This window comes from Polypterus senegalus, chromosome 11 (assembly GCF_016835505.1).
Source record: "Polypterus senegalus isolate Bchr_013 chromosome 11, ASM1683550v1, whole genome shotgun sequence".
In the NCBI taxonomy this organism is placed as follows: domain Eukaryota; kingdom Metazoa; phylum Chordata; class Cladistia; order Polypteriformes; family Polypteridae; genus Polypterus; species Polypterus senegalus.
In genome coordinates, this window is record NC_053164.1 from 72,528,233 (window position 1) to 72,554,537 (window position 26,305).

General features: G+C 35.9%; 1 protein-coding gene across 5 annotated transcripts in view; it reads right to left on the reverse strand.

The window, feature by feature from the left end:
• Positions 1–26,305, reverse strand: part of zmp:0000001168 (signal-induced proliferation-associated 1-like protein 2) — a 320,580-nt gene that overhangs the window by 165,995 nt on the left and 128,280 nt on the right. For all 5 annotated transcript variants that reach the window (XM_039769037.1, XM_039769034.1, XM_039769032.1 and 2 more), the window contains one exon: positions 14,485–14,587. The gene's annotated coding sequence lies outside the window, so the exon portion shown is untranslated. The remainder of the gene's footprint in view (positions 1–14,484; positions 14,588–26,305) is intronic.

Consider the following 26,305-nt stretch of genomic DNA (forward strand, 5'->3'; position numbering starts at 1 on the left):
TAAAGAACTCTATATATTCATCCTATTTGCCTACTGCTTGTATTGTTCAGCTCATTTTTGGGTATTCTTTGTAAAGTCCTTGTAAGCTTTTCTTTTTATGTTGCCTTTCTGGTGTTTTTAGTATTCACTTTTGTTAAATGATTCTGTCCTTCAGATTAAAAAATTAAACTCATTCTCATTCATTCTGATTTTGAATTTACTTTTGAATCAAGCATTGTTACTTTTAAAAACTAAGTTTTTTGCTATTTGAGTGTTGGTTTTTACAGTTTTCCTCTCCCTTTTTAGGACTTAATAGGCCTGATTTTTTGGGGATGAAGGTTGCAAGCCTAAATTTTAGTTTTAGGGTCAGGCCTACTTTTTGAGCTGAAGCCATTTATTGAGTTTTGTAGAGCCAGATATCATAACAATAAGACACTAACAAATGATTGATCTCCCTGTTGCTTACAGAAAATTTATTAAATTTTATATGCTTTACTCAACCATTTGGTGACCATGATTTTATACCTTATTCGCTTCTAATGGTTTCTTATACAAAAATTAGAATCCTTTATCTGGCAAGAAATTATGTATGAGGTTGATTCAGTGGAATCTCGGTTCACGAACGTCTCAGTACACGTAAAACTCGGTTTACGACCAAAAAGTTCGCCCAACTTTTGCCTCGGTTCACGACCACACATCTGGTATACGAACAAGCCAGTTTCACTTTCCGTTTCTGCACGCTAATGATTTCCACACGTGTTGCATTGTTCTCGGTCAAGCGTGCGTGCTTGCACGTGCGTGCATGCTTTCGCTGTGAACTCTTTGTGTCCTCTTTCATTTCCCTTCCGGTTAGTATGCGCTGATTACTGCATTTAAGCACGTGTTGCGCCGCTCCCTGTTTATTGTTCTCAGTCAGACGTGCGTGCTTTATCAGTGATCTCTTTGTGCTCTACAGTATTTCTTGTGCTTTTGCAGTTAACCATGGCTTCTAAGCAAGTGAGGAGCGGTGAGAAGAAAGTTTTGCAGAAAATTGAAATCGAAGTAAAGAAAGAAATTATTGAAAACTATGAGCGTGGCGTTCGTGTTACTGATCTTGTCGCTGAGTACAAGAAGTCAAAACCTACGATTTCAACTATTCTAAAGCAGAAAGAATCTATTAAAGCAGCTGATTTTGTAAAAGGAGTTACAGCGTTAACCAGGCAGAGGCCTCAAATGCTGGAAGAGGTGGAAAAACTGTTTACCAGTTTACTCATTTACCAATTTGAGAACCCTTGTGCTTTCAAGCAGCACAATGTAAACAAAGCCAGACTGCCAGTAATGTGGAGGGCAAACACCAAGGGTTGGGTCACAAGGACTTTGTTTTTGGAATGGCTACATGAGGCTTTCGCTCCAACCAGTTAAACAGCTAAAAACACCAGAAACCCAAGAAATCACAAGAGAGAAAACACCTGAAGGAAAACATCCCTCCATCGTGGAGCCAGACTCTCCCTCAAAATTGTAACCTCCTCTCCACCCAGTTCCTCCTTACTTCATGCCAGAACTCAACTCATGCAAGGTTAGTTTTCTTGGTGGTTTATGGTTTTTGTATTACGGATTTTTCATATGTTCATTTTTCGGTTCGTAGCGTGAATTGTTATGGTGTTACTTTTCACTTTTTTCAAATGTTCATTTTTTTTCCCCCTGTGCTTAAAACTCATTAAAAAAAGTGTTTACAGCGAGTGGTTAGTAGCGTGATTTGTTGTAATGTTACTTTTCTTGGTGTTTATTACATTACAGGTTTTTCAAATGTTCCTTTTTTTCCCCTGTGAAATTAAAAAAATGTTTATACAGCGATCGGTTGCAAGGCTATAGTCCGAACTCCTGTAATGTTACTTTCTTGGTTGCTTGTGGTTGGCTTTTAAATAAAGTTCGGATTTGTTCAAATGTTCCTTTTTTTCCCCCTGTGCTTAAAACTCATTAAAAAAAGTGTTTTATACAGCGATCGGCTTGCAAGGCTATAGTGCGAACTGCTGCAATGTTAGAGAGAGACAGAGAGAGAGAGGGCGAGCAAACCTGCATGCTGGAGAGAGAGAGAGAGAGAGAGAGAGAGAGAGAGAGAGAGAGAGAGAGACAGAGAGCAATCCTGCGCATGCAGCTGAGCAGGGAGCCTGGGTGTTTGTGTCAGTGTTATTCAATGTTTTTACATTAGTTTACTATTACACTGTGCATTCTATGGTGTAAAAAACTATATTTGTGCTTAAAAATCTTTTAAAAAAATATATTTACATACAGTTTGTACGGTCTGGAACGGATTAATTGTATTTACATACAATCCTATGGGGGAAATTGCTTCGGTTCACGACTAAATCGGTTTAAGACCAGAGGTTTGGAACGAATTATGGTCATGAACCGAGGTAAAGTGCACAAAATGAAAGAGAATAAAGACAATATGCAAAGCAACCATTAAACAAAGGCATTGACCTTTGTATTTTCACACTATTTCCTGCCTTATTGAAAGTAAATAATTTGTGATAAAGTAAAATATACATTATTAATTAAATGAAGTTTACAACGTAACTTTAAACAAACATTTTCATTTAAAAAATCCAGATTTTTAATTATATGACTGTGATATTTTTGTTCTTTCAACTGCCATAAATGCAACAGATTACACATTAATTCAAAGAGTTTTCCAATGATACTATTAAATAAATGATTAATAAAGTTGTTCAACTAATCTTAGAAAATTAGTCTACATGTAATACATTAGAATAAATGTCAAATGAAAAAAATAACCAATAAAAATAAATACTAATAACTTAGCAGTCTTATATTTATGTGGTAACATCTAGTGGGAGCGGCAAGGTTGCACAGTGGCAGTGCTTCTGACTTGCCATAAGGAGACCAGGGATTGCATCCTGGGTCCTCCCTGCATGGTGTGTATTGGTTGTGTGTGTGTGTTTGCCCTGCAATGGATGGGTGTCCTGTTCAGGATGTGTTCCTGCCTTGAACCCTGTGCTAGCTGGGATAGGCTAGCTGTTCTGGATTAAGTTGATTAGAAGATGAAACAACATATACTGAACCAGATGCATGTTTCCTACACTTTTTAGGAGCACATTTTCAATCAGACCACTTCAATTAAACCCAGTTTCCTCCAAGGATTACAATTCTTTTCTCACAATTTAGTACAGGTTAACTGGTGACTCTGAATTGGTTCAGTAGAAGGCAGTATGCTCTGCAAAGGACTAGTGTGCCAACTGCAATTTGTTCCCACCTTGTGCCTGAAGCTGGCACTAACAGTTTCAAATTACTTCAACTCTTCACTGAATAAATGTTTTCAGAAAATAACAGTATGGTAAGTGGAGTCAGTGGAAATTTGAAACTGGAGAGCTGAAACTGGGTGTTTTGAAAAGCGAAGTAAATCAGAAAAGTCATCCATAGCCTCTGACGGTGTTTTCTAGTTTTCATTATTTTGATTTTCACTGTCCCAAATTTGCAGCCGGTTATGAAGCTATCCTTATATGGCATTTAAGGGTGTTGATTTATGCCTATTGAAAGGGAAGTGGGCATGCTTAATTTTCAGCAGATTTTCAGATTTATCAACAGATGTGCATGGGTAACATCAGTTTTAATTTACATGCAGCTTTAATAAATCAGATTTAAGGTGTTTTAAACAGATCATTTAAGATGAAAAATATGTGTTATTTCTATGAACATTTGAAAATTTGAGTGCAATGATTATTTTCCTCCTAAATTACCATGTTGTGCATATTTGGAAGTCTCTATATACCATTATGAATATTAATTAGTCATGCCGAATTCTGACTAAAACAGGTGCATGGAATGACCACAAAAACCTGACTAAATAACATGAGATACCATCAATAAATCCTTCATTTTAGTGACGTTGAGCTACAGAAAATGCAATATCGGGAAATCAGATATACAGATTATTTTATTATTGCCTTTGAATTGTTACATGCAATTTTCTTCAGATCTTTCAGGGATGTTTTCTTAAAACATGTCATAATATTGATACTAATATTATAGCTAAACACCAACACTTTACATACAGATACTTCTAACATGAAATTAATCAAACTCTAAACTGACAGAATACTGTCAAAAGAACTGTGTGACTCCCAAAAGAATGACAATATGTTAAAAAATGTAATGAGCCAGACTGCTGAATAATGAGCCTTTCTGAAGATGGGTCTACTGTGTTTCAGCTGCAATGCCCTTGACAGCCTAGGGCCACAACAATATGAAATCTACACATGCAACCTGACAAGAAATAAACTGCTGGGGAAAGCTTTACTTGACTGAAAAGTTGGCAATTTTTTTCACCAGAGGGAGGGCTTGTGGTGTGTTAACTGCAGAGCTTTTGGAGAGATGCCTAGCACTGAGACAAGTGGGGATTGTGCATACATAAATATGTAAGCAAATATATACATATATATATATATATATATATATATATATATATATATATATATATATATATATATATATATATATATGGTAGAGGTAAAGTGCACAAAATGAAAGAGAATAAAGAAAGTCTGGTATGTTTGATTGTGGGAGCAATTAGCTTGCTGGCTGAGTCAGACAGGTGGAAAAAAGGCTGAAGCACAGACAGCTGGGAGGAGAAATGGTGCGAGAGACCCTGGAGCTAAAGAATAATTAGCTTTGAGAGCATTTGTGTCACACTCAAAGGAGTTCTGCTCCTATCATTTTACTAATTTACTAGAAACCTTTTTATCTGAATAACAAACTTCATCAGATCCAGTGTCTGAGCCATAAATTTCCTATTAGGTTATAAAAGACAGATATTGTCTTTTAGAAAGCATGTAAGAAAAGTTAGCGGCCAGCTTTGCAAATTAGGCACTCTTTTTTTCTGTATAAATCCTTCTTTTTCCCTTATCACAGATGTACGGGATATCCATATGATGAAGGTACAAACAGGATGCTCTTTTTGAAAACAGATCTGTTTCTGGCTCTAAGCTGCTCACAGCCCCAGAAAAAGAGCAGAGGGTTGTTCAGACAAATTATACTGCATACAACACAAGCATGTGAGTGTCAAAATTTAGAGTGGTTCATCTGCAAAGCATAATAACTTGAACAGCATGTCAGAGTATTAAGTGGTCCATGTTATATTATTGAGTACTGCACAAAGTTCTACTTTAGTGGGCAAGAATGAAGCTAAAAGTACTCCCTCACCATGACTCATGCTTACTCTGCATTTCCAGTACCTAAACTCTGTGGTTAAAAAAAATAATAACAAACTGAAATGGGCATGACTTACTAATGTGCACTGCTTGCCATTTTCAGCAGAACAAGGAGATGCATTTCCCTAGAGTCAAAGCAGATAGCAGATAAAATGGGTGCCATATGAGTTACATTACAAGATTTCATAATTTCCTGTGGTTTTCCCATTTCTTTCTTTCTTTCTTTCTTTCTTTCTTTCTTTCTTTCTTTCTTTCTTTCTAACTGGTAATAAGATTGTGTACTCACCCTTAGTTGGTAGAGTTTTCCTCCCAGTTATACTCTTTATAACTCTTTATTAGACGAAACACTATATTTTCCTAAGTTGTGCTTAGCAGTCTTCCAATAAGATTAATTGAGTGGAACTAACTTACAAAGGCCTGTATGTTAGTACATCACAGGGCACAATCATGCATGGTTCTTCTATCATTTATTTAGATTTACTAATTAACTTAACACTTTTGTAAGATAGGGAGAGATCCATGTAGTTAAAAACATGCTGACAAGAGGAGTATGTACAAAGTTCTCAGACAGTGCTAATCTGTCTTCTTTAAATAAAGACAAAAACAATAACTTAATACCTAGCAAGCGCGCTGATTCTTGACTTTCTTGCCCAAAGAGTATAATAGTCTTCTTTATCTGTACAGTTTAACTTAGAACACAAAAAACACTTGAGAAATGTCTCTAGTGTCCTTTACTATAGCAACAGCAACAAAGGCTTTATAAAACCCTTTGTGTCTACATTACAAGTGTGCCAGCTTTCTTTACTAGGTTCACCTTATGTACTAATTTCATGTTTGCACCTAGCATGGACTATCTACTGAATACTAATTACTCAACAATATGCTGACATTTTAATCATGATGTAACATTAACTACTTTTTATTTTACAAAAAAATCACACCATTTTGCAACATACTGTAATTCTGTAAAACTCTGCTTTACCTTTTGACACCTGTAGCATTTGGCCCAAGGCAGGAACCAGTGCTGGACAGTGTGCCAGTCCACTGGAGGGCATATTCACACTAGGCTAATTTAAAATCTGTAGTTTATCTAAACTGGCATGGGAGAAAAACCAAGTACCCAGAAAAAAATAAACACATATCAAAAAGGGGAGCATACAATATTCCAATGGTATTGCTTGGGCCATAATTTGAGCTCAAGACACTGTGTATACGAGGGAGCAGTGTTATCCCATGTGCCCCAATATATCCTTATGCCTAAGCAAAACTTTAAAAAATGCAGTATGGTTATTTTTAAAAACTAAACAAATATTTAAATGCTTAATTTGTCAATAGTTATGGTATGCACAAAGGTAAATGAAAAGAAAAAATGGTTATTTAGTAGCTGAGGCATTGATGCAAGTCGAATGAACATGACAAGTGCTGATCATCCATCGGCATATTACATGTAATATGCATTTAATTTCTCCTGTGATTTGTGCATAACTTGACCAGATCTCTAATCTTGCTTATACTGTATGGGGTGTGCCAAACAGCAGTCTCTGGAAAACTAGTCTGGTATTTTTTTCATTTCCTTTTTCTTTTCTTTCAGGGGACACACACAAGGTCAGTCTAATGACGGTTTCGTATTGTCAAACTGAATTTCATCCATTTAAAAGACCCACTATTTGCTCCATAAATAATAATCGTTGCCAAGTTGTCCAGAAGCCCTGTCAAAAATACCAATATGCCCATTGCTTTTATTTTTAACCCAAAAACTTGTCTATCAGAATAATACATAAATAATACATAAATGAAACCAAATAAATAGTTTTTCTTTTTATTTATTTATGTAAAGAGATTTTGTTAAAAGGCAAATTTCTCCCAGACAAGTAAAGTTTTATCTAATTCAATTTTCTTTAATTCTGAGAAGCTAAGACTACCTGATTTCCCAAAATTAAAACTTGTGCTGTAACCTCTGAACGACCTGATAGCCCTTTTTCTGGGGTGGGATTGGTTAGGCCCTGCATGCACTATACAACATTTAGAAATCATGGTCATGAAACTACTCACTATGAAAGACTTTCCAGTCGTGTACGTGCTCAAACTATTCGAGCATGTTCAGTTCATTTGATATGCCACAATGTGAATCAGACTATATGTGTACATGGTCCCAACAGATGGTTTCATCCTTTCAAAACAACACTATGGCCACAGGCTTCTCAAAATGTCAACAAAAGAGCAGTGCTGCAGAGTCTTGCTGTATTGTGCTATGAAATAACAAATAAAATAAAAATACATAAGTGGATATGCGGATGACTGGGAAGGCAAGGGCAATATGGTCTGTCTGTTCAACGATATTGGCATTGTTTGTGTTTATTTCAGGTTCTTCCAGTAAACATATCCTAAGATACTTTTGTTATTGGCCATTTAGCTATACATGTGTTTCTAAAGGATAGTGAAATTTTTTAAATGAAAAAGGTCAAAATGAGTATAACATAACGGCTAAATCCAATTTACAATATCCAGTCACTATATTACAAGATAATTTAATACAATACCAAGCAAGACATGTCAATGACATACTCTTTTGATCTTAGCACCTAAGAGGTGATGCATGCTAGATTTAGTAATTTCAAAAAGATAAAAAGTTGAGGCAGATCATAGATATCAGTATATCTGACCATTGCTGCATGTTATTGATTTAGAAATACAGGTAAACTACAACTAATTAGAAGTGTATTATTACAATGATTATTATTATTATTAAAAAATCTACAGCTTCAAGGTTTGCGAATACTCTGAATAATCATTCCGAATTTAGCTCTTGCCCTAATACAGCAATTTAACTAGTAAGGTAGAAAATTTGAATACTAAGGTGACAGCCGCAGCTGACATAATGGCAACTGAAAAAATTAACAAATCCTTCAGCACTTAAATACCTTGGAAGACCCAAAGAGTGTCTGATCTAAAAAAAAATACTGGAGAGCTGAGTGTAAATGGGGTAAAACTAATCTAACAGTATGAAATCTTGAAGGCACAAATTTTTTTAAACACAAGTCCTCTTCAGTTGGATGATGAGTCCAATCTTGGAGAGCACATGTGACTTAATCTGGAAAGCATTAGGAGGCCTTATTTTAGTAGTATCTTACAGACCACCCAATACAGGAAATAATTTCAATGCACATCTTTTTGGTAATATTAAAAAGGCAAGTTTGCAGGGGAATATTATAGTCATGGGAGACTTTAACTACCCATATATTAACTGGAATAACCTTGTAAATAGCGAAGCATAAGAGCAGGAATTTTTAGTGAAAGCACTAACACAGGGTGAATCATGTCTGGATTTAGTATTTTGTAATAATTAGGATAGAATTAAGGGTGTAGAGGTGATTGAAACACTAGGTCAAGTGACAATCATATAATACATTTCTCAGTGTTTTGGAAGAGTGAAGATGCTAAGACTAAAACAGTTAAATTTAACTTTGGTAGGGCAAATGGGTAGATGAGGCAAAGACCATGAAGTACAGACTGGGATAAGGTTTTAAGTGGGGAGATAGTCAAGGAGCAGTGGCACATTTACATATAATGCAGGACAGGTAAATTTGGAATCAGTAGGAAATAAAAAAAAAAACTCAACAATGAGTTAATAAAGAATTGAAAAATAAGATGCAAGGGAAAAATCAACTATACTGTAAAAGGCATATAAGGCCGGGGATATGTTTAAATCTAAGCGACGTGTGAAATCATCACAGTAAGAAAACAATGTCTGGCTCCAGTGTGTTGTAAGTTGAGGGAAAAAACATGTTAAAAATAAAAAATCTTTGCATTTTGATGCTGTTGCAAAGGTGAAAAAAAAAAATTTGCTTCACCGCAACGAAACATTCATCAAATATCAAAGCACCCACTCTGATCCTGTATGATCTGCAAAGCAGCTTGCTGTCACATGTTGAAAGCAAATAACAATACTGACATTACGTACCAAAACTTCAACACACACGACACAAATATTTTTGCTGGTACTGTAAATTGCGCATGAACCACATTAATTTCTGATGACGTGCTCACAGGACACATCAAAAGAACACTGGGAATGTGTGGCAGACATGATGCATGCACGTAAGCATTCTGAGTGTGAATGTTGTAATTCCACGAGGAAGCAACACAAGGATATGATTAAAATGGTGCATATGCTATTATTTACAGGTATATTGACTTTCAGAAAGCATTTGATAAGATGCAGTATGAGAGGTTGGGCATCAAACTAAAACAAGTGGATGTTCAGGGTGTTGTTTGTAGATGGATGCAAAATTGGCTCAGATACAAGAAGCAGAAGTAATGGTGCGAGGAACCCTATCAGTATTGGCTGACGTTAAGAATGGTGTCCCACAGGGTTCAGAGCTATTTTTAATATACATAAATGATTTGGATAGGAACATAAGTAACAAGCTGGTTAAGTTTGTAGATGATACCAAGCTAGCTGGTTTGGCAGATAATATAGAATCCTTTGAATCATTAAAGAAGAACTTGGTGAGAACACACGCTTGGACAGATTTGTGCCATATGAAATTTAATGTAAGTAAATGTAAAGTATTGCATGTAAGAAGTAAAAATGTTAGGTTTAATACACAACGGGAAGTCTGAAATCAAAAGTACACCTTATGACAAGGATTTAGGAGTTGCAGTGGACTCAACACTATCAACTGCCAGATAGTGTTCATAAGCCATTAAAAAACATTTTTCATATGACGTCTGTTCATTCAGCACTAGCTTTTTCTGTTTATGTGTCTAGACAATGGAAAGATTGACATAGAAGATTTCTGTTTGTTAATGTTACCCAAAGAATTACTCTACATTGTTGAGGGTACCTTTTCTTACCTGTCCTTTTTTACACAGACTCAAGATGTTTACTGCATCCTCCAGCACAACAGTAAGCATATTTTTTAAGACTCTCTCTTTAGTTATATTCACACTGGTTCTTCAAGTTTCAGGAAAACAGGTTATGTTTAAAAGATCCGAAACTCTAAACAAATGTTTGAGTTTAATGCCCTCATATTTGTGAACTGTTACTCTGTCATCGAAATATATATTTTAATTTCCATTATTTACATAGCATTTCTATAGTAATGCTTTACAATATATTTTCATTAGTGTAATTCATTCACTAGAAATACAGTATTGAGTTGATGAGAGGAAAATTTAATATATAGTCTCCTGTTCGCCTTAAGAAACACAAAGCCTTATTCAGCACTTTGTATAATACAAACTTACATTTAATATTTGTTTTGAATTTGTATATACCATATATACTCGTGTTTAAGTCCTCGCGCAGATAAGGCGGGACTTGATTACACCATATAATTTCTGGTATTTTATAATGTCGGTCGTATAAATCAAATGCGGAAAACTCACGCTATTGGTCCAAGAGAATATGATATGCTAACACCCAGAGTAACCATGGAGCACACTGCCTTTTTATTCTACGTTTGTGAGCCAATGAGCTGTATCAGCGTGGGCTCCTAACCTCTCTCTCTCTCTATTGTGCCTAACGTGACCACATGGTAATACCCAAACTATTCCGTATTGACGTTTGCACTGTTTTGTGTTTTTTGTAACTCACACCCTCATACACCTTTTATTGAAACAGCATCCCTTATCTACAACGGACCGTTCAATCAGAAGAAAATATGAAGCTGGTTTTAAATTAAAAGTCACTGAAGTGGTGAAAGAAATTGGAAACTGCGCTGCTGCAACAAAATTCGATGTGTCTGAGAAACTGCTGTGAGATTGGAGGAAGCAAGAAAAAAAAAATTAAGTGTCACATTTTTAACAACTTATAAGTCGGGGTCTGATTTTATGATCGATTTTTCGTGTTTCAAGACCCGACTTATACGTAAGTATATACGGTATACAGAGTAATGACTTTATTAGGAACAGCTTTCTTTCCTTTGCAAATGAGTACTCTTAACATTGATGCTATAACATGCTGAGACAATGTAATATGAAACACACTGGCTGTTGCTAATAAATCATGTATAATATATATATGTATAAAGTTTAAAAGAAGGGCAGGAAAAACTAAGCATTTAAATGTATCTGAATTCTGAATGGTAGTGAAGACCAGTCATGTCAGCACAGGGGTCTCCAACACGTCGATTGCGAGCTACCGGTAGCTCACAACCCCTTTCTAAGTAGCTCGCCAAAGGGTTAATGAATCTTACATAAATTTGAAAACTTGATTAGTCAAATTAGGGGTGGGTGATCTTTCCAAAAAATCATATCACAATCCTTTTAACACAAAATCACGATCCACGATTTGAATTGCAATCTATGTTTTCAATGTGGCATACACTTAAGAGAATATCCTGACTCAAACTCATCAAGGCCTATCCATCCATCCATCCATTATCCAACCCTAACACAGGATCATGGGGGTCTGCTGGAGCCAATCCCAACCAACATAGGGCACAAGGCTGAAAAAAAAAAACCCGGGGCAGGGCGCCAGCCCACTGCATCATCAAGACCTAAGTAACACTTTATTTTAAATATCAAACAAAGTGGAATTCAATTGTTCTCTCATTCGCTAGCTAAGCGGAGCTAAGGAACACGCCTCGAAGCCGGTGAGTGAGTGAGGAATGCCCACCCCTTTGGTCCGTTGCATGGATCTTGGACTCGCATAAATAAATTGGTACCACAAGCAAACTATGATACATAGCGAAATGAGAGAATTTGTAAACTCAACCGGAATGTTCAAGCAAATTATAGAAAAAAAAACAGATCGAAATCCATTAAGTAGCTCTCTCGTAAAAAGCTGACAGACATACAGACAGAGAGACATTGGATTTAATATATTATACTGTATATTAGTAAACCTTCAAAACAATGTGCAGTTAAAGTCTCAGCAGCATTCTCGGCATTTCTGGAGCTTAGTAGAGCCAAATAACTATAAGAATCTTCACCAACAGCTCTGAAAATGTCTGTTTTGTTTGGTTCTACATACCGCTGTGAATCTGCCTTTTCTGAAATGAATGTCATGAAATCAAAGTTCAGAAGAAGACTGACAGATGAATATTTAAATGACTCCACAAGAGTGAACCTAAGTGGCTACACTCCACCATACACCTCTCTTGTTGACTCCATGCAGTGCCAGTCATCTGACTAACTAAAAAACACATCACACATGCAACTGGACATGTGAATACTCTTGTGAAGTGAAACAGTGACATGGAACAAAATGACAAATGAATACGTAATATCTGTGTACTTGGAATTACATTGTTTTGTTCTGACAGCATTCATGTTTTAATCCAATAGTGTGAGATACACTAGAAAATGCATACAGACATACAAAATGCACTCGCAGGTGAACTAAATATTTTTGTGATGTTTTATTGCAAAATGTGAGTTGTGGACACCAACATTTTGTAAATGTTCAGGCAAAACAGGCTTATTCAGTTTGTTTGGGTTGAAATAAGATATGAGAATAAACGTTAGAAAACATGAATAGTTCTCGGCCATTTTCATTTTGTAAAAGTACCTCTCAGGGGAAAAAGGGTTGGAGACCCCTGTGTCAGCACATATCAGGAATAGCAACCTTGATCCACCACACAAAAACACTCAGCCAATGGCAGCTCTGTTGTCTCAAATAACTATTAATTGAAATAATCAACAGAGACTGAAACAATTTGCAGTGTAGCAAATAGGTTATTGTCACTCAATTACTGGTTGTAAAGAATGTTACCATAAAATTCACAAAAGAATGTGCACCTTGTCATGTCTTGTTTTGAATGGGATGCAACAGGTAAATTGTATTCATACTCAATAAAATCCATTTAATTTAAAAAATATTACATCAAATTTCAGTTAACACTAAGGATACTTCAGACAAAAATAGGATGTAGAGTAATTTGATGAACTTTCCTTCCTTTTTATTTTGGACCTGCTATTGGCATAGTTCACAAACAAGTATGAATGTATTAGATCAGTGCAATCAGCTCCACATCACAGGTAAATGATTGCATGATCTGTTGAGCAGGGAGCAGAACAGTAAAATCCAGTAGTGCAAGTTCAAGTCTCTTGCTAGAGTCCCTGTGCACCCCTTACCAAGTCACTTAACCTGCTATTAAGAGTACATATCTCCATTATATTGTACATGTCAGGCCCATCTGGATGATGTTCAGCACAGAAATAGTAAAGATTGATGGCCACATTACTGTTTTCATTATAAGGCTGTAGAGGATCACTCAGTACAAAGAAACAGTGAAAAGGCAGCAACTTAAGCAGCATGACAAAAAATGCAGCTACACAATAGTTATTAATTATAACATCACATTACTTCTTCATGCCATGAGTATACAAAAAATAGAAATGCTGACCAAGAAAGCCACGAAGCTGAAGTTGACACTTTTTACTGGTATTTTCACTATAAAGGCACAGTTGCTCAGACTCAAGGAGAATACAAAGACCGTATGGAGAAATGTATTACTTATCAAAGGGGTTTAGAAATGAAGAATGGATGGATGGACATTTACGCACATTTTTCATTTCTTTAATCATAAACTAATGGGAGTATTAATCTATTATTTCAACCATTTTCTAATCAACTTCTGGGCCAGCAACACTGACAAGAGATGGAAATCATTTGGAGGTGGGACCTCAGGTCACCACAGATGCACACATACATACAGTCCATGATCCCTATACTTTCAGTACATTTAGAATGGAAAACAGTACACTACAAGAAAATCCATAACGTTGAAAATTTCACAAAGCTATATTTCTACTTCATTCTCCTACACCACCACATTGGCAAAATGTTTTGTAAACATAGTTCTATCATTATGCAGCCATTTTTTTTAGCTACTACTTATCTGATTCATGGTCTCAGGGAAATGCATTCTGTTCTGGAAGGAAGAAGTAACCAATGCTAAATGAGGTTCCAGTGCATCACAGAGCACTGTTACTAACATTGGACCTGTTTACAGTCAAAAATGTGCCTTACATTCACATTTTGGGATGTAGGAGAAAAGACATTGTAGATAGAGAAAATTCACATTGACACAGAAAGAACCAACAGTCATTGAGCTATGCACAACAAAATCAACTGTTGTGCCGTCATTCCAATTATTCATTTTACAAATAATGATCCAAGCCAACAGCAATTAAATCTAACCCCCTTGCCCTTGTTTAAGTATCTGATAACTTCTAAAATTTGGGCAGCAATCCCATAAAGTAGGGAATTAATAAAAGGGGAAACCACCATTTTGACTCAGTGAATGCTCCTTGTCACAGCAAAGTCAAAAATTATACTTTTTCTTACCTGAAACATGTGATTCTGTTGAACACTAATAAATCATCTAGAGCTGGGCTTCTAAATCCAGTGGACGCTTTCAGATAACCAGCTGGGTTGTAATCTTGGTGCCCTAAAACATAAACATTTTTAAAAATTACAAATGTGCAATAAAATTGATATAAGTCTCATCTAGAGAATTGAATAACTTGTGCATGTTTAGTTTTTTATCTCTAAAGTTACTCTAATTATTCATTTTATACTGCCATTTTTCTATGTTTTCAATTAGCACTTTAGCTATCCATGACAGGATTGTGGTGGCCCAACCTATCCCAGCAACAATGTATTTAAAACAGGAAACAGTGCTGGAGGGACACTCACGTATACACCAATGCTCACTCATAGAGAGCCAACGCAGAGTCAGCAATCAACCTATTTCAGATGAGGGAGGGAGCCAAAAACCCACATGAACACATAGAGAATGTGTGCATTCCAAACAGACTGGGACAGTGGGACTTGGCCAAGAATTGATCCCTGGAACTGTGAAGTTACATCATCATGTTATTGTGCAGTTTGCCACTAACATTCAAATTACAATTACAATGTACTGTATAATGATATTATAATATCAAGATAATTAATAGGGTGTGTTAAATTTAAGTTTCTCTTCATTATAAAGCAGAGTTTCAAAATCCTCCACCTTGTTGACTATAAGAAAATAAAATATATTTAACCTTCAGATTTAATAGAAACAGGGAGCTGGGGACATTTAAGAGTCCAAAAATATAGGAGAAAAATCTTTGTATTCAGGTGTCAGACACCCTAAAACAAACTGCTGCACTATAAAGCTGCTATTGACTTTTTATCCCTATCAAAACATTGGACGATTGGAGGTCTCTTCTCAACAAGCACTCTTTAATTTATTTATCATATCTAATGATTTACTGTATGGAATTGTTTGTTATTTACACAATGTACTTATATTTTAATATTTGTCAAGGGTTCAGTTGTATAATTTAATTAATACATTTTATTTCATAATGTTTGCTCTGTGATGCTGCATGCTTTTAAAGAAACTAAGATAAAAACAGATAGATAGATAGATAGATAGATAGATAGATAGATAGATAGATAGATAGATAGATAGATAGATAGATACTTTACAAAAGGAAAATCAAAGTGCCAAACGAGCCAACACACAAACACCACACAGAATAACCTCAAGGTAATACAGTAAGGGAAATATTAGTAAGTTAATATAATGCTATGAACGAATAACTAAAGAGGAGGTTACTTGGCTACATATATAACTCCTGCCTCTGTCCTCAGTAAGACCTGTGTGAGTAACTCTCCATTAAGCCCAGTAATCATTTTGCCAGTAGTCTTTAAAATGCCCACTCCCTTAGGCAGTTACCACATGGTGTAGCTATGTGCTACCTGCTACCACCTACCAGCCTACATGTCATCTGGTCCCTTTCTGTTTCTCCATAATTTCTCACATCAAGGAAAGGACCAAGTATCCTTGGGATCTGATGGGTCATTTGCTCTCTTTCACTTTCAAATGCTTGTGATTTTGTAACATTAGCATAAATGCCTTTAGAGTCAAGCCCAGTATGTCCTGTATGGCTACAGTTCCAGTAAAGGCCTAATGTTTGTTTGAAGATATACATTTCTAACTGAACCATATGGGTGGTTTCCATCAAGAGGCAGAGCCAAATGTTGAAGCCAGAGACAACAGCTCTAAGTTTCTTACCTGGACAGCCACTTGTACTCTACTGTCAATTTTAAATTTACCAGGAGCAGTTATCATGTTCTTGTATGAGTGAGTTTATATGTGTGCATGAGTGTGCCCTGGGATGGATTAACCCTCTAGGGCTGTTTCTCTTCTTGTGTCTGACACTGCTGGAATGTCTCTTGCCAATTATACCCTAAACTACACAAATCAGGTAGAGAGAGAGAGGGAGAGGGATAAATAAACACAGCACCAATTATTTGAGATTTATGCTGAAAAAGATGCACAGAAGTCAAGTATTAATTCAGATTACTTCACAAATATCTCACAGTCAGAGTTACTAAATCAGTGACCTGCTTCTAAAATAACACAGTGTGTATTATTTGCCCTTCTACTGGTGTGATTTACATGCTTCAGTGGTACTTCTGCATTTGGAAACTGAAATGCTTTTACTGGAAATGGTCCCCTAAATCTGAAAAAGATCACATGCACTTAAAAAGGAGGGCAGATACCGTAGAGACAAAAGGTATCTGGTAAACGAGTACATGATTCAGAAGATGTATTTTTAACATCATTTTTATTTTCACTTAGCAAAGTATTACATTCATGAAAGTAAATTTCTAAATACTATTTGCCTGGCCTTGTTTTTTTCTTTAATGAGATATGTTATAGCGTTAGTATGCCCATCCAGCCACTTACTAATACACAGGTGACTCAACTTATTGTGGTCTGCAATTGCAGACTGAAAGACGCAGTTTCCTGTTCATTTAACTTTCTATTTCTGAAAGTTCTGTTCACCCTCAAACCAGCTCAATAACTGTTTTCAGTCCAGTTTTCTTTTTTGGCAGGATGTGATGTCACACACCCTGACTTGTGTACCTTCAGAATCCCTTTAAGTGCAGAATATGAAACACTGAACGCGATTGCACCAAATGTTTGAGATTTACTGCTACAGGGTAAGGTACAATAAGATGGCTATTTTTAATACTTTAATTTTTTAACCTTTATGTACTTTTAACTTTAAAGGCAATTGACACATTTACATTTATTTACCATTCATTTTTTCTTATTTTGTCATATACAGTATCTTACACAATTCTTCCATTACATTAGCAACACAATTTGTCTATCCAAAAATTAATAAACTGTCAGCTTTTTTCCATGTTTGGGTTAAAAGAATTTCCATGTTTATTAACAGTTACCCTAAACCAGGTTCATCATATGGGCACCACTTGGTTGGTACAGAGAAAGAAGATGGATTCCAATGGAAGCACAGTCATACCAAAACAAAAAAAAGTAGCAAATGGCAAAAGCTCCTATTCATGAAATGGAACAAAACTTTACATTCTCAATATGTTGACCTAGCAAAGAAGCAATCACCATTACAAGATTAGACAAATGGAAAATTTCATGTAACACGTATTAGATTTATTTAGAATAGACTAAATAAACGTTATTAATCCCACAGGGAAATTCACATGCATACAGCAGCAGAAACAAAAAAACAAGCATATGTAATCACAGGACAAATAATTTAGCCAATCAATCAATCAATACATAAACACATAAAAATAAATAAATGTATTCCATGCATATACTACAGGAGGAAGCTTTGAATTGCCAGAAAGCAGTGGGCAGGAAAGACCCCCAGAGGTGCTGCTTAGTGCTTACAACACCATGGTGGAATTCCAAGTTTGCAAAAATAATCAGAAATGTTACCCTGCATCACATGCAGTACATACAGTATGTACAGAAGTCATGAATGCAGATACATCCATAAGACAAACCTAATAAAGAAAATGGTGGTCTAAATGCAAGTTATTCATTCTGGAAGTTGTCACAGGTTACCAGCTTTATTTAACTATACAATTGCCTTTCTTCCCTATATTTTACTTGTACTGAATATATTAAACATTTCCTTCAAGTTTAAAGGAGTAATATTTAGTGGCAGACCCAAGACATGCTGATTGGCCTAGAAGTGTCAGGGGATTTCCAGGAGCAGCTGAAGGAAGTTGCTGCGATAGGGGTAGGATGAAGATTATTATAATAGTTTCTCCAAATATTCTTCTGGCATCTAGGTGGTAACAATAATGATAGTGCATGCACCATTAAATTTAATTTATTGATTGTTATCCACAGGGGTGACAAGATGTCGCGGTGGTCCTCAATCTCCCTTAACTAAATTAAGCCATTCTGAGAATGGTATGTTTCCTTAGGACTTACAGGTAGTAACAGTATATGCACAATAATAATAATAATAATATTTTATTAACAAGTACGTTATATTAAACAATATTATATACTGTACACTATTAATCTATATGTGAGTGGCTAGATGTTCTAGCTACATCAGGCTGAAATCAGGAAACAGACTTGGATGGGATGCCAGTCTATTGCTGGGCACATTCATGCACACCACCATAGTCTCTCACTCTGGGCCTGCTGGAGACACAAAAAATCATCTTGGGTTAGCTGTGGTACAGTACATGTTTGTTGACTTTTGCTTCAGAACATCTGAAGGGGACTTATATCTTTCAATACAGCCTTTGGGGCGGCACACTTTCAAGATAAAATAGGGATAGAAAGATGTGAAAATCAAACTATTTCAAAAAATCTCTTAAGACCTTCAGTTGTGATATGTATTTTAAACATGTTTTACATTAGGAAATGTCACATTAATGCATCACATCATACACTTATGTGCAGTAGCAAGTCTTCTGAGCATCCAATGACATTACGCCAATTCCACCAAAAGCATTCACAAAATTTCTTCAATTTAGATAAAGAGCACTGTTTTTAATGCCTCAAAAAACATGAATTAAGTATGGTGATGAGTTTGAGCTCCGTGTCAACTCAGTAGCGTAATGAGTGCCATGTCTAATTAAAAAAAGGTACTTCACCAACTTTAGTTCTAATACATATTAAACAGTGGCAAGAGTATGTGAAGTTTATATACAACGCTTTAATGTCTTAAAAACAGTGTATTTTTATGACATGTGAAAATACAGAAATCTGAAACTTGTTTTGGTACAATCTTAAGACTCCATGATACTTTTTTTTTCCATCCCAAAACACTGATGGATTCTGTTGAATTACTGGTGAAAAAACAATTATAAAGTGCAATCTTTCAGCGCTACTTGTTTGAATACTGTAGCTTTGATCATTATGTTGAAAGCATTAAGTCTGGGTTGTCCACTTCTGATCCTGGAAGGTTGTAGGTTTTCATTCTAACCATTTTCTTAATTAGGGACCTTTTTTTGATGCTAATTTATTTGTTTTGCTTTAATTTACTGACTTGATATTTAAGATTAAGACTGAGACCTCAGCTTAGTTGGTCATCTAATGGCTTGAGTCACGTCTCATTTTTGTTTGGTAGCCATTAAGGAAAAAAGCAGTTCAGAGGACTGAGTCTTAAAAATAATGGTAATTAAAATGACGGAAAAGAAGATAATTAACAAGAGAAATCGGTCACTGTTAAGAAATTCACAGGAAGTAAAGCCTTTAGTAAAGCCAATGACCGGAGTGGGACAGCCCTGCATTAAGGCAAGGGTCTGACTTCCAAATGCTTGAGGGAATTGTGCATACTTTCTATACAGTAAATGTAAACTAACTGATGGACTGAATTAACTTATTGAAATGCACTTCTCTGTTAATTCGCCATCATATACTGAATTAGCAGCACCACTGCCAGCGTGCATACAATCCTGCAATCTTTTATAGAAATAAGACTGGAAAATAGATGGACTACTACAGCGGTGCTTGAAAGTTTGTGAACCCTTTAGAATTTTCTATATTTCTGCATAAATATGACCTAAAAAATCATCAGATTTTCACTCAGGTCCTAAAATTAGATAAATTGCATGGCAGGGTTGCAAGGAGAAAGCCACTGCTCTCCAAAAAAAATTGCTGCTTGTCTGCAGTTTGCTAAAGATCTTGTGGACAAACCAGAAGGCTATTGGAAGAATGTTTTGTGGATGGATGAGACCAAAATAGAACTTTTTGGTTTAAATGAAAAGCGCTATGTTTGGAGAAAGGAAAACACTACATTCCAGCATAAGAACTTTATCCCATCTGTGAAACATGGTGGTGGTAGTATCATGGTTTGGGCCTGTTTTGCTGCATCTGGGCCAGGATGGCTTGCCTTCATTGATGGAACAATGAATTCTGAATTGTATCAGAGAATTCTAAAGGAAAATGTCAGGACATCTGTCCATGAACTGAATCTCAAGAGAAGGTGGGTCATGCAGCAAGACAACGACCCGAAGCACACAAGTTGTTCTACCAAAGAATGGTTAAAGAAGAATAAATGTTTTAGAATGGCCAAGTCTTGACCTTAATTCAATCGAAATGTTGTGGAAGGACCTGAAGCGAGCAGTTAATGTGAGGAAACCCACCAACATCCCAGAGTTGAAGCTGTTCTGTGTGCAGAAATAATCAAAAGTTACCGGAAACATTTAGTTGCAGTTATTGCTGCAAAGGGGGGTCACACCAGATACTGAAAGCAAAGGGTCACATACTTTTGCCACTCACAAATATGTAATATTCGATCATTTTCCTTAATATATAAATGACCAAGTAGACATAATATTTTTGTCTCATTTGTTTAACTGGTTTCTCTTTATATACTTTTAGTACTTGAGTGAAAATCTGATGATGTTTTTGGTCATATTTATGCAGAAATATAGAAAATTTTAAAGGGTTCACAAACTTTAAAGCACCATTGTAGTACAATGTCAGCTCACAATGGCAAACTGCACTTCATCTCTATTGTGTACATGTACAGTGGATAATGATAGATCCAATTGTGCAATGACAACACAGAATTCCAAAAGTTGCTAATGATGAAAGCAAGCAAACTGTTTAATGATTCAGAGAATTAAATAAAAGTGGTAGCTGGCATTTCAAGAGTGAAGTCAGGCTTCAGACCTATACTGTCACCTGCAATGCTATGCACATCCTGCATTCGGTCCCCTGCTAAAATGGATTAATCACACTGATTTCTATTCTTCATGTCTGTACACTAGTGGGCTACACAGACATCATCTGTAACCATAACCAGGTAGCAGTTTAATCACAATCAGCAATTCTTTTAATATGTGTCATTAAGTAGTGATGTAGAACTCTGAGGCAGCACAATCCTGCTGAACACAATCTTCCCAAGGTCACAGACTGCTTATGAACAAATACCGTTTACAGCTGCACATATGTTTTATGAGGCATAATATGTCATACAGCTGTAAGAGTGTCATGGAGAACAGTTTACATACACACATTTTTAGAATGGGGATACAGTTATAAAGAATTACACAACAAACAGTAGGCTCAAATAATTATTTAGCTTTTCTTCTGATGATGTATTTCTTGAGGTTTTAAAAGTTGTCAACAGTGATGTTGACTACTTGGATGTATTTCTTTATATACCTGATTGAGAGTTTCTGCTTCACTTAGCTTATCCATGCTAAGCTTAACCTATCAGCACTGGTACAAGTCTAAAACAACCCCTGGATGGGACATCAATCGACCACAGGGTAAACATAAACATACACTCATAATGGGCTGTGTTAGAATGGCCAATTGACCGAACATGAAGTCTTTGAGCTCTTCAGGAGAAAACTGGAGTACTGAGAAAAAATCACATTAACACTGTCCACAAAATTCAGATTCTGTGTAAACAGTGAACAAGCCAGGATTTGAATGCAGCACTATGGAGCTGTAAGACAATAGAGCAAATGAGAGCGTCACTATTCTTGGCAGGATTTTTTCTTTGTTTCTCTTCATTTTTCTCTTTCAAAGAACCATGCATCTTTACGCCCTTACATACTCCTTCAGAAAAAAATAGTTTTTTTCCACATTATTATTTTTTTGCACATAAATGTAATTTCATCTGTAAAATTAATTTTTAATTGTGAGACTCATGATAGACCACTGGATGATGTATGCAAATGAGTTTAATAGAATTCCTTATTCTCAGCTCATTAACTCTGGAAACACTCTTGCAGCAATAACCCATAATCGGGCAGGAGTATGACTTAGCCCTTCAGTGTATTCACAACCTCCCTTAAGAAAATAAAACATCTAGGTAAGAATATCTGTACATGGGCCAAATTATCCAGCTATAGCCTAAGCAATTAGACACAAATGTATTGCATCAGCACATGTAAAAATCTCATTCAGAAGCTCAAAAACATTAGCATGACATTTTGGAAATGTTTTCAGAAATTAATGCAGGATTAATCAGTTTCTTACTGTCTATTCAATTATTACAGTAAACCTGCTGAATCAGTGATGTTCGAGATTTGGTGATCTCATTATTTTTGACAGCACACTGTTCGAGTGCAGTCTTGAAATGCACTTAAAAAGGAAAAGTCATAGACAAAGAGCTCTGCTCAATTGGGCTTTGTCTCATTTTGTTAAAATTCAACCACAAATGAAATTCATCCACTTTTTCAATCCATATTTACGATGACAGACAACCACTTTTTGGCATAAGGAGGAGGAGGAGGTTGGGAGCATGCATCGGCACGCGGTACTGCCACACCCACCACACGACAAACCACCTCAGGATCCCAAATTAGAACCCAAGTGCAGCCATGCAATGGGTGACACCTCAGCACCACACTAGTTTAAATGGTTTTTGGTATGATCATATTTTAATCAGGGCCCTCCTCCTCTCCATGGCTTTTCCTGCATTATGCTTTACAATACAATACAATACAATTTATTTTTTGTATAGCCCAAAATCACACAAGAAGTCCCTGTCTCTTAACAACCCCCCAGCCTTCACTCTCTAATACTGCCAAGACAGACTATGGCCACTTATTTCTACAGAACCACATATTTTTTTCATTTGGTTTAAAACAAATCCATCCATCCATTTATTTTTAGAAGCTGCTTTCCTTATTACATGGTTTCTGACAGACAAACCCCTATCTGGGGACAAAGTATGAATCTGCCCTGGAGGGGATGCTGGTTACCACTAACTCACCTCCCTCACTTAGCCACACTATGCCAATTTAAATTAATTGCCTAACCTAACATGTATAACCAGAAGCAGACAGTGAGGGTTGAGAACTAACATATATAACTAATTCCTGGAGCTATAAAGCAGAGGTATTAAAAACTTTATATATGCAGTATATATCATTTTTTAAGTTAAACACATTTTGTTACATTTTAGACACTGTACTTTCATCTTTATAATAGTAAACCTTTGTTTATACACATTATGCCTTAAGTCTATTTATATTCAGTGTCTTTGTATTCTACTTAAATTCACCCTGCACTGTCAATGATTCCAAGGAAAAAAACAGTGCTTACATTGTGATTAAATAGTAAGATAATTATAGTAGTTAGTTGCTACTGATTTTGCAGTTTTGCAGTTGTAATTAAAGCATATGTTGGACTCTGCCTTTAAAATACCTTAACAATACAAGAAAACGGAGGCTCTCTGCTCCTCTCACATGGCATTTACTTTAACCAATTTCTTAATATGACATTTGTAATTTAAAATGCTTCATAGACTATTAATTTGTAATGGATTAGCACCCTGTCTAGGGCTGGTTCCTGCCTTGTGTCTGAAACTGCCTGTATAGGTTCCAGCCTTCCGTCAGCATGATTTTAACAAGGATGTTAGAGAAAGTTAAGTTGAAATCTATTTGTTGTTTTGTTTTCTTCTTTGGGTGTGAGGCCTTTTTGGTCAACATAACTGCAGGCCAAAGAGTGACCTTTCATACAATCACAGTGTTATTACCCACCCCACTTAGTCTAGTTCCAGGTCAAATGTTTGAATCGAAGACAGGACTATTGACCAATAAATGAGGGGGAGAGACAGGTCTTCGATTTAGAAAGACATGAAGCTTTAACGTTCTTGTTTATAATGTTTATGATGTGCACTGACAATTCCAGAAGTAACTATTTAACTATATTTTAGCAAAAAAGCATGCAATCTGCAAGTTCTGTGCATACGACTGAATAACTGACAGGTGGATTCTGTGACACAAGTAACATGACATTTTTTTTTTTTTTTTCATACATTGTTTCAGATTGTTTGATGTTGCACAGAACTAGTCACTTTTGGCTTTCTATTATTGTTATAATGTTTGTCTCTCTATTCTGCATGAAAACATGAGGTTAAAATTGTTTTCTTGGCCACCACTAAAAAGTACATGGGATAAGTAACATATACAAAAATAGCAGTTTTGGGTGGAGTATTCCTTTAATATAACAAGAACATTTTAGTCAAGCTAAACAAAAGAATGAAAATGCAGCTTCAGTTCTTTACATTCTTTGGAAATACTACTAGCAATTGTTTTAGACAGGAAATCCATTTCCAGGATCGAGAAAACCTGCTGTGCTTTGCAGCTGAAAAGTGTTTAGTGGGATTTTAAGTTCAGTATTCTTAGCATTCTCTTCTTCTAAGTGAGTGTTCTAGTGCTCAGTTTCAGTATGGAGCATCATTCTAGCATGCTTGACATATTCAAATTAAAAACTGGAAAACGGGGCAATTTAAACTCACCAATTAATGTGACCATCATTTGAGGTTAACCATACTGCATGTATGAGAATTACTTTCATTAGATGCAGGTATTCAGCACTTCATGAAATGGCATTTAATGGAGTTGCTTTAACTTATATTTATTATAATGCTTGCTGTGTCTTTTTTATCTTATTCTAAAAAGACCAATGATGAATGACAGTATCAATATCAGTATCATTAAATGCTTTTTAGGACTTTACTCATTCATTTTGCCCTCGGCTAAACTGATACCCTCTGGTCTGCCATCTCCAAGAGGCAGGTTTTTATTCAACGTAAGATCAGCACTGGCTTTTACTACTTAATAAATCTGACAGTATTATGACTGTTATTATTACCGGGTATTAAAAACATTACTAACTACAGCATCCACATGCAGTTGCACACAAGCTGGATTTCTGGTGGAGTGCACAAATTTTTGTGTGTCAAAAAGGACTTTTGCTGCAAAGAAACTAAGCAGTCATTACCATCAAGCACTAAGTAAAATTGATTTTGAAAGATGTAATAACAGGAATACATATAATGTAGGATTGTATGCTACTGTTAAATCACTTGCTTAACAATATTTTTTTCAAGGATGCTAAGTTTCATCTCTGGAATGTCTGAAGAGAGATCTACAATGTTAAACTAAAGTATTTATTTTTTTAAACAATAGCATTAGTAGATATAAAAAAGGCTTGGTCCCACCTGAGTTTGATAAAGAGTTTAGCCTGGGGATCATTGCAAAACAATTGCAAAAATAAAACAAAACCAGCTATTATCATACAGAAAAAAGGACAGTATAATATTACAGTAAATCAGTACATCTTATAGGTTCAGAGTGGTGCAATGGTCTTTACAGTTCCAGAGTTGTGTTGAATTTGCAGTTCTTGTTGAGTCTGTGCAGAATTGTCTCTAATTTTCCTGTACCATTTCAAAGATGAGTGTTTAGGAATGAACAACATCCCTAACTGACTTGGTGCAAGTAAGTGAATGTACACCCTATAAAACTGTAGCTGGGACAAGAACTACTTGTATATGGCCCTGAAATGAATAAAAACATAGAAATTAATGGAGTGATTATTTTCTACAGTAATACTTAATGAAAACAATTCTAAAAGCAATTAAAATAGTTCTTCAAATTTTGCTCATGGTGTTGAGACATGCTATTTACAGTGAAATATCTCACATTCGGAAACAGTCTCACATTGTAAATAGAATTATATTCAGCAAGATATGCTTTCCAGAATCACTGCTGCCTGTCTAGTTGCCTTTTAGAAGAGCACATCATGCTACCTGGCTGGCTATTATTCTGACGCATGACAGTGGTGTAGCAGCCTGTACGTGTGTGAATGTCACCTTGAGAGACAGTCCAATACAGATTACAGAATTAGACCGAGACCATAATGAAGTGAGCTAGTCAAGAGAAGGTATTACATGGCCAAAGTGGAGAGAATCAGACCATATCAGTCTAATAATCACTTTTTCATACTGTCAGACTCCTAGTTGTGGTATTAAAATGGGCACACTTTATATGCTATCTAATTTCTTGATAAAAACAATTCCACTGATTCTTAACAAATAGTGAAGAAGTGAACATGCAAGTG